Raw genomic sequence first — 9,259 nt, 5'->3', positions numbered from 1 at the left:
TAGACCATTCTTGAGGGCCGGTGGGTGGAAACTGCTGTGAAGGAGAAGGGTGTTGCGGTCCGTTGGTTTGTTAAAGACCTCTGTGACTACTTGACCACCTCTGACAGAAATGCACACATCCAGAAAATTAATTGTTTGACAGCTACAGGTTAAGGAGAGTTTGACCGGTGAATCACCTTTGTTGTTACCGTCCACCAATTCCTCCAGGGCACCTTTTTCACCTAGCCACAGTAGTAGTAGATCGTCTATGTAGCGTTTGTATAGTAAGATATTTCTGCTTATGGACCTGTGTGTCTGGAAAAGATCTTTTTCCACATCAAACATATACACATTTGCGTACATTGGTGCTACATTCGACCCAATTGCACAGCCGGTCAACTGGAGGTTAGTAGCCTCCCACGTGACCGGAGTTCAGCGGAGCCGCGACTTCCGGCCTCGGGACGCCGGCGGGCGCGAACGGACGAGGATGATCTCACTCACATCCAGGTAATTATATAGCACAGGAAAGTTGGTTCAGATATGTTTGTTTATGCTTTTTCACGTTGCACCTTATAGCATAGCACCTTGACAAAAATGCCGGTCGGGCGTTGAAACGTTGGTGGCTTGCACTATGCCTGTTTGAAATATTTTTGCATTTCTATTTAATACAGTTTTTTTGGCTTTAATCAAATCCTTGGAGTGCCGCCTGGTTCCTTTCATGCAGCTAGGGGACATACTGTTACAGCTGAAGGAACCTTCCATTGGTCTATATATATATATATATATATTATATCAATATATATGCACAAATAAGGATGCACTCACCAGACTTCTCCAGGGTGAAATTGATAGATTTTAATCCAGATAGCACATACTCACAAACAGAAGGTCAACGTTTCGGCTCACAGCAGAGCCTTTGTCAAGACCAGATTACCAGGTTGCCATCTCCCATCAGTGAGATGGCAACTTGGTAATCTGGTCTTGACAAAGGCTCTGCTGTGAACCGAAACGTTGACCTTCTGTTTGCGAGTATGTGCTGTCTGGATTAAAATCTATCAATTTCACCCTGGAGAAGTCTGGTGAGTGCATCCTTATTTGTGCACATGTATCGTGGAACTTTGTTCTGATAGGACCTGTTACTGGAGTTTGCACCCCAGCAACTGTGATTATTAACGACATGTGAGTGCGGCTCTTCTACAATGGATATATATATATATATATATATATATAAAAATATATATACGGCAGTATCACTGAAATTATATGGCAGTATCACTGGACATATACGGCAGGATCACTGGACTGGATTTATACGCCAGTACCACTGGAATTATACGGCAGGATCACTGGATTTATACGGCAGTACCGCTGGACATATACGGCAGTATCAATGGACATATACGGCAGTATCACTGGACATATACGACAGTATCAGTGGACTGGAATTATACGGCAGGATTATTGGATTTATGCGGCAGTACCGCTGGACATATACGTCAGTATCAATGGAAATATATGGCAGTATTATTGGACATATACGGCAGTATCACTGGACTGGACTTATACGCCAGTACCACTGGAATTATACGGCAGGATCACTGGATTTATACAGCAGTACCGCTGGACATACAGTATACGGCAGTATCAATGGACATATACAGCAGTATCACTGGACATACACAGCAGTATCACTGGACATATACAGCAGCACAGGGACACCACCACAGGACAACACAGCACCACTGCAATGGACTGGACTTATACAGCAGCACCGGACATATGGCAGCAGAGGACACCACCACTGTGACTGGACTGATGCAGCACAAGACACCACCACTGGACTGATGCAGCACAACACAGCACCACTGGACTGGACTTATACAGCAGCACTGGACATATGGCAGCAGAGGACACCACCACTGTGACTGGACTGATGCAGCACAAGACACCACAACTGGACGGATGCAGAACAACACAGCACCACTGGACTGGACTTATACAGCAGCACTGGACATATGGCAGCAGAGGACACCACCACTGTGACCGGACTGATGCAGCACAAGACATCACCACTGGACTGATGCAGCACAACACAGCACCACTGGACTGGACTTACACAGCAGCACTGGACATATGGCAGCAGAGGACACCACCACTGTGACTGGACTGATGCAGCACAAGACACCACCACTGGACTGATGCAGCACAACACAGCACCACTGGACTGGACTTATACAGCAGCACTGGACATATGGCAGCAGAGGGCACCACCACTGTGACTGGACTGATGCAGCACAAGACACCACCACTGGACTGATGCAGCAGAACACAGCACCACTGGACTGGACTTATACAGCAGCACTGGACATATGGCAGCAGAGGACACCACCACTGTGACCGGACTGATGCAGCACAAGACATCACCACTGGACTGATGCAGCACAACACAGCACCACTGGACTGGACTTACACAGCAGCACTGGACATATGGCAGCAGAGGACACCACCACTGTGACTGGACTGATGCAGCACAAGACACCACCACTGGACTGATGCAGCACAGCACAGCACCACTGGACTGGACTTATACAGCAGCACTGGACATATGGCAGCAGAGGACACCACCACTGTGACTGGACTGATGCAGCACAAGACACCACCACTGGACTGATGCAGCACAACACAGCACCACTGGACTGGACTTATACAGCAGCACTGGACATATGGCAGCAGAGGACACCACCACTGTGACTGTACTGATGCAGCACAAGACACCACAACTGGACGGATGCAGAACAACACAGCACCACTGGACTGGACTTATACAGCAGCACTGGACATATGGCAGCAGAGGACACCATCACTGTGACCGGACTGATGCAGCACAAGACACCACCACTGGACGGATGCAGCACAACACAGCACCACTGGACTGGACTTATACAGCAGCACTGGACATATGGCAGCAGATGACAACATCACTGTGACCGGACTGATGCAGCACAACACAGCACCACTGGAGTGGACTTATACAGCAGCACTGGACATATGGCAGCAGAGGACACAACCACTGGACTGGACAGATGCAGCACAAGACACTACCACTGAGGACACTGAGGACGGAGACACGTCCTCTCTCTACACTCTGCAATGCCGGAGTGAAAATGGCGGGGACCCGCGGCTCCTTATATGGAATCCAAACCCTGCGAGAATCCGACAGCGGGATGATGACGTTTTGCCTCGTTCTGGTTTCCAAGTCAGGCGGGAAAACCTGAGCCTGACTCGGATCTGGGCTCGTGACGTGAAGTCCGGGGGGGTTCAGTTCTCTGAGAACCAAACCCGCTCATCTCTATCACAATGCTTTTCTTTATGTCAATAAATATGTTTTGGTGCAATGTTCTTTAATACCTATAACTGATCTGAATTCCCTACTCCATAAAGGCAACTCAAAGTAGAGATAACTGATCATGAAATAATGCATATTAATATTTATTCAGCATACAGATTGATGCTCCCTAGTGAGGTCTAAGGGGGAGATGTACTAAGCAGTGAAAAGAGTGAAGTAAGCCAGTGTTGAAGTTGCCCATGGCAACCAATCAGCATTGAAGTAACAATTATAATTTGCATACTATAAAATAAAACAGAGCAGCTGATTGGTTGCCATGGGTAACTTCTCCACTCTTTTCACTGCTTAGTACATCTACCCCCATGTCTTGAACCCAACAATTTGCACTCATTGGTCCTCTTAGAAAGCTTAGAGGAAGTCTCCTGTGTCATAGGGTAAGTGCGGGTTCAGTATGCTTGACCGCCGGATGGGATGCTGGAGGTCACAATACCGAACCAGCGTCCCGATGTTTAAAATCCCGTCAGGAGCGAGGTAAGTATGTTACCCTTTAACCCTTCCTTCCTGCAGCCTAACCCCCTCGCTGCTTAGTGGCTAAACCTAACCTCCCTCCCGGTGTTGCCTAACCCTAACCGCCCCTCCCCTCAGCATACTCCCCCCCCCCCCTCCCGGGTGTTATCTAATCCTAACCCCACCTGACCCTAACTCGCTCGCTGTACTTGCGGTCGGGGTGCTGGCTGTCGGGTTTCCAGCATCGGTCTCCTGACCCTGTCGGGATTCCGGTGTTAACATTCTGATGGGTGTCGGGATTGCGGCGTTGGGGATTTTGACTGCCGAGATCCCACAGCCGGCATCTTAACCGCATCCCATAAGTGCAGTGTGTGTACTATATCAGTTGATTTGAATGTCATTTTTTTAAAATAATTATTATTCTCACTAACTGACTAGTAAACCATAGGTTAATCTACTGTTTGGGATTGGTTAATGCTTCAAGCAGGTAATCTGGTATCATCATTTCATATGTTGTTCTCTAGAAAGGTGCAGCTTCCTTCTGGGACCAAGCTACTAAAGAGTCTAAAAGACAATTTTGTTTATCACTACCATAGCCCATGATTGATGAAAGTGACAGCTGTCTAGGTGATAGTACTGACTGAAGACTGACATCATTGTGCCGTAGTAATAGACACATGGATCTCTAACAATGGAATCATCCACTGTCCCATTGATGTGGGGTTTATGTTCAAGCTGTTGAGTTATTTTATGCTCAACACCATGGCCCACAAATCAGCGCAGAAGGGGTTCATTTGGGTAGACAGACTCACTCTATTTTAATAGAGTAATTACTAATAATTAATCCAGAATAGGCCGTTGATTTGAATGACAACAAACAGGCAGTACTGTGTGAAACAAAAGCGCGAGCTCAGCTTTTGTTCCCAACTCAAAAGATGCCCACGGACTGTTTTCACAGTAACAGGGGCTTTGTGCTGGCAAATTCCTAAATTATCTTAGCAGTGTCACGTCAGAACTCACACCGACAGAAAAAAGATCTGTGGGATTTGAATTTCAGGAGCAAAGGCGTATCATAGAATCGTGTTTCAGCACAAACAAAGGGGAGTCTTCTGTTGGAAGCTTGTACATCCCAAGAGCATGCAGGCTCATCTAAAACCACACAATGGATGGGCTATGTATTAAGGAGCCTGCTAAAGCACATTGTAACTCATCAATTATTTAATATTCTGTCCTTTGCAGCCACATACAAGGTCATTCATCAAAGTGTCCCAGTTGAAAGGAAGAAACCTCTACAAATGTATCAGAAGCAAACACAGCCTCTAGTATTTAAAGAATGCATCTACTGCAAATGACCGCACTTAACAATTATTGCTTTTCTTTTCTCAGTCAATATCTGCAGACACACACACACACACACACACACACACACACACACACACACACACACACACACACACACACACACACGTTTACTTTCATACCATATGATTAACAATACTCTACCTCACAACCAAGTTCTTGAATTTGATACATCCAATCTCAAATGGTAGATAACCTATAACAAATTTTATTTTGTAATTGTATATTCAACAATAAATATGAACTCACTTCAAGTTTAAAAAACTTTCATAGGCATTCACTAACAAAAAGCTGATATTTGTTCGGAATCGTGATACTTTTACCACTGCAGCTGTGGTGTCCCTAAGGATTCCTTCCCCCCTTTCTCCTCAGAGCTGCAGCCCCCTACCGCAACCGTTGTCTGTGTACCCTTCTACCCCCAACCCCTCCCCCCCACCCTCTAACCCTTCCACTGTTTGTAACCCCAGTGTCTCCTTTCACTCGCCTCACTGTCCCCGCAGGTGTAATGTATTATTCCCACGTTGCAGGGTAACAGGAAGAGATGAATCTCTGGGTCCCCAGCACTGCAGGAACCGAGAATGGAGGTGTGGACCCGCTGGCAGTGGAGCAGAGAGTCGGCGGTAGTGAGGAGCCATCAGGGAATGATCTAAAACATGATAATGTCTACAAAAGTAGTTGAAAATTTTAATTTTCACCTACTTTCGTAGAAATGAAGGGATGATGAATAGACTGCCATGTATGATAAAGTTATCACCCCATTTAGCTTGTAGACTGCCTTTAGCAGCAATCACCTGAAGTAGTCCTTTCGCGTATGACATTTAATAGGTTTACTGAATTACAATATATTCTAGGACCACTACTAACAAACTTACTCATTCCATAATCTTGATTCTTTTCTTCTTCTTGAGGCATTCAGTTGTATATCTGTGTTAAGATTAGGATCATTGCATTATACATTTCAACCATGGTTCAGTTGTTAGAAAGATGACCTCATATTTTCCTCTGTATAGAATGCATATAGGGCCTAATTCAGTAAGGATTGCAAATTCTGCTAATTAGCAGACCTTGCAATCCTTTTGTTAGCATGCTGGGGGGCCGCCTCCCCCCCTTTCAACAAGCAGAAATTGCGATTGCATTGCAATTTGTGCTTGTTAGCAGAAATTAAGGATGCCTCCTGCTGGCGCAGCTAAGCTGCACTGCAGGAGGCATGCCGGCATGTTTCTGATTGAGGCGGCTGCGTGTCACACAGCCACCATGATCACGCCCCCGCCACGCCTTCATTGGCGCTGCACTCCACCCCCCCATCCCCATTTGCCGGCCTCCTCCCCCACAACGCTCCGTCTCCACCCTAGATACGGAGTGTTGCCCCCCCCCATCACCCCGCCTCTGACTGATTGACCTCTGCCTGATTGACAGGCAGAGGCCATCGCATTTTCTGCGCCCCCCGCAGAAACTGTGGGTGCATGGAAAGAACGGGTGCTGCGCGTGTGCCCGCATCTTTCTCTTCTTTTTTGTGGTTGGATCACACACTGCGATCCAACCTGAATTAGGACCATAGTACATTTATATTGCAGTACAATTGTGTCCAAGTACTGTCATATTTTTTTATTCTACAGTATTTTGCTTCCTTATATTGCATATTATCTTAGCTTCTGTCTAACGAGTCTACGAAGGGTTATGAGGGAGTTGTTTAAAAATTTATATTTTTCTAACAACAGCATTTTAGGTAGAAATAGAATGTGAATGAATGTAGGGGTGCTGTTGATGTTAGAATACAAATTTATATATACGTTATATCATATCTAAATAATATTGCTTGTGCAGAATAAAATGCTGTTTTACATACATGAATCAAGATGTGTTTTAGGATTGATTTTTCTACAGTATAACATGCTCAGTAATATTCCCAACAATGGGGGTAATTCCAAGTTGATCGCAGCAGGAATTTTTTTTAGCAGTTGGACAAAACCATGTGAACTGCAGGGGGGGGGTGTAGATATAACATGTGCAGGGAGAGTTAGATTTGGGTGGGTTATTTTGTTTCTGTGCAGGGTAAATACTGGCTGCTTTATTGTTACACTGCAATTTAGATTGCAGATTGAACACACCACACCCAAATCTATCTCTCTCTGCACATGTTATATCTGCCTCCCCTGCAATGCACATGGGCCCTCATTCCGAGTTGATCGGTCGCAAGGCGAATTTAGCAGAGTTACACACGCTAAGCCGCCGCCTACTGGGAGTGAATCTTAGCTTCTTAAAATTGCGACCGATGTATTCGCAATATTGCGATTACTAACTACTTAGCAGTTTCAGAGTAGCTCCAGACTTACTCTGCCTGTGCGATCAGTTCAGTGCTTGTCGTTCCTGGTTGACGTCACAAACACACCCAGCGTTCGCCCAGGCACTCCCACCGTTTCTCCGGCCACTCCTGCGTTTTTTCCGGAAACGGTAGCGTTTTCAGCCACACGCCCCTGAAACGCCGTGTTTCCGCCCAGTAACACCCATTTCCTGTCAATCACATTACGATCGCCGGAGCGAAGAAAAAGCCGTGAGTAAAAATACTTTCTTCATAGTAAAGTTACTTGGCGCAGTCGCAGTGCGAACTTTGCGCATGCGTACTAAGCGGATTTTCACTGCGATGCGATGAAAAAGAACGAGCGAACAACTCGGAATGAGGGCCATGGTTTTGCCCAACTGCTAACAAAATTCCTGCTGCGATCAACTCAGAATTACCCCCCAATGGCAATGCAGTCAGTAATATACTGAACACAGCATGGCTAATTAGGGGTGTTAATATGCTTTTTCTGTTTTTTACTTTTGCATTAAAAAGAGAGAAGAAGAAAGAAGATGATCCCATTAAAGTTAGGTGTATAATACTGGGGCAGATGTATTAACCTGGAGAAGGCACAAGGAAGTGATTAACCGGTGATAAATGCAAGGTGATAAACGCAGCAGACAATCAGCTCCTAACTGTTCATTTACATATTGGAGCTGATTGGCTGGTGCGTTTATCACCTTGCATTTATCACTGGTTTATCACTTCCTTATGCCTTCTCCAGGTTAATACATCTGCCCCACAGTGGTGAGCGAGGGACTGAGGGAGTTTTTATTTCAAATAATTTTTTCTATGGTATCTGTTTTATTTCTACATTCTGTGTGACAGTACAGGTCCCATTGGGCACTGATGCCAGGGCGTGCTGGTGCTTGTGGATAAAACATCCTGCCTTTAAAGACTGTACTGGCAGATTGCAGTTAAATTTTAAATATTTACAGCACTGGAAACTCAGTCGACAGCCTTCAGTATTTAACAATTGCTGTTTTAAAAGTGTCGGTAAATGAATGTTAGTCATTTTATACGGCTAGTAATCTTGGGATAATTAAATATAAACCATGCCAGGCAAGTGGAGAACAGAGGACAAGCTGGTCAGTGACCAGTTCATAGCCTAAAATCCACCCTGCTTAGAAATGAATAAAAGTTTGGGTAAGAATTTACTTATAATTCTAGCAGGCCATAAGATTAAGAGCCGGACACACTCTGCTCATCTGAAGTGCAGGGGAGGATCCGCCAACACTCACCAAAATTGTCTTCACTGTGCTCTTATGAAGTGCAGGGGCGGGACTAGCTTACACTCATTGAAAATGCCACCACTCTGCTCTTATGAAGTTCAGGGGCGGGACTAGCTTACACTCATTGAAAATGCCACCACTTTGCAGAGGCAAGACCTGCTTATGTCAAAAAGATGGTCTGAAGAGACCACCAATGTTATGATCGCAGAGAGTGGGCCTAGGAGGCTGCAGGAATATCTCCAGGCCCTACCACAAATGTTGCTATGGAGCCAGGCAATAGAGTACTTCACCCCTGGTCAAAGGTTAATGTTTCATTACAATATACATTTTAGGGAGCCAGAGTAATAAAGTTAAAGAGAATACTGGAACACCTTGAGAAACAACATAGCTACAATACCAGAGTAATAGATTGAGGTCTCTAAATGGTAGAAATAAATAATCACACAGACACAAATAAAATGTGTTTGAATAAGACATTCCTCAAACCCTCATTCGACA

The sequence above is a fragment of the Pseudophryne corroboree genome, chromosome 1 (genome assembly GCF_028390025.1).
Source record: "Pseudophryne corroboree isolate aPseCor3 chromosome 1, aPseCor3.hap2, whole genome shotgun sequence".
In the NCBI taxonomy this organism is placed as follows: Eukaryota; Metazoa; Chordata; class Amphibia; order Anura; family Myobatrachidae; genus Pseudophryne; species Pseudophryne corroboree.
Note: the sequence above shows the minus strand (reverse complement) of the source record.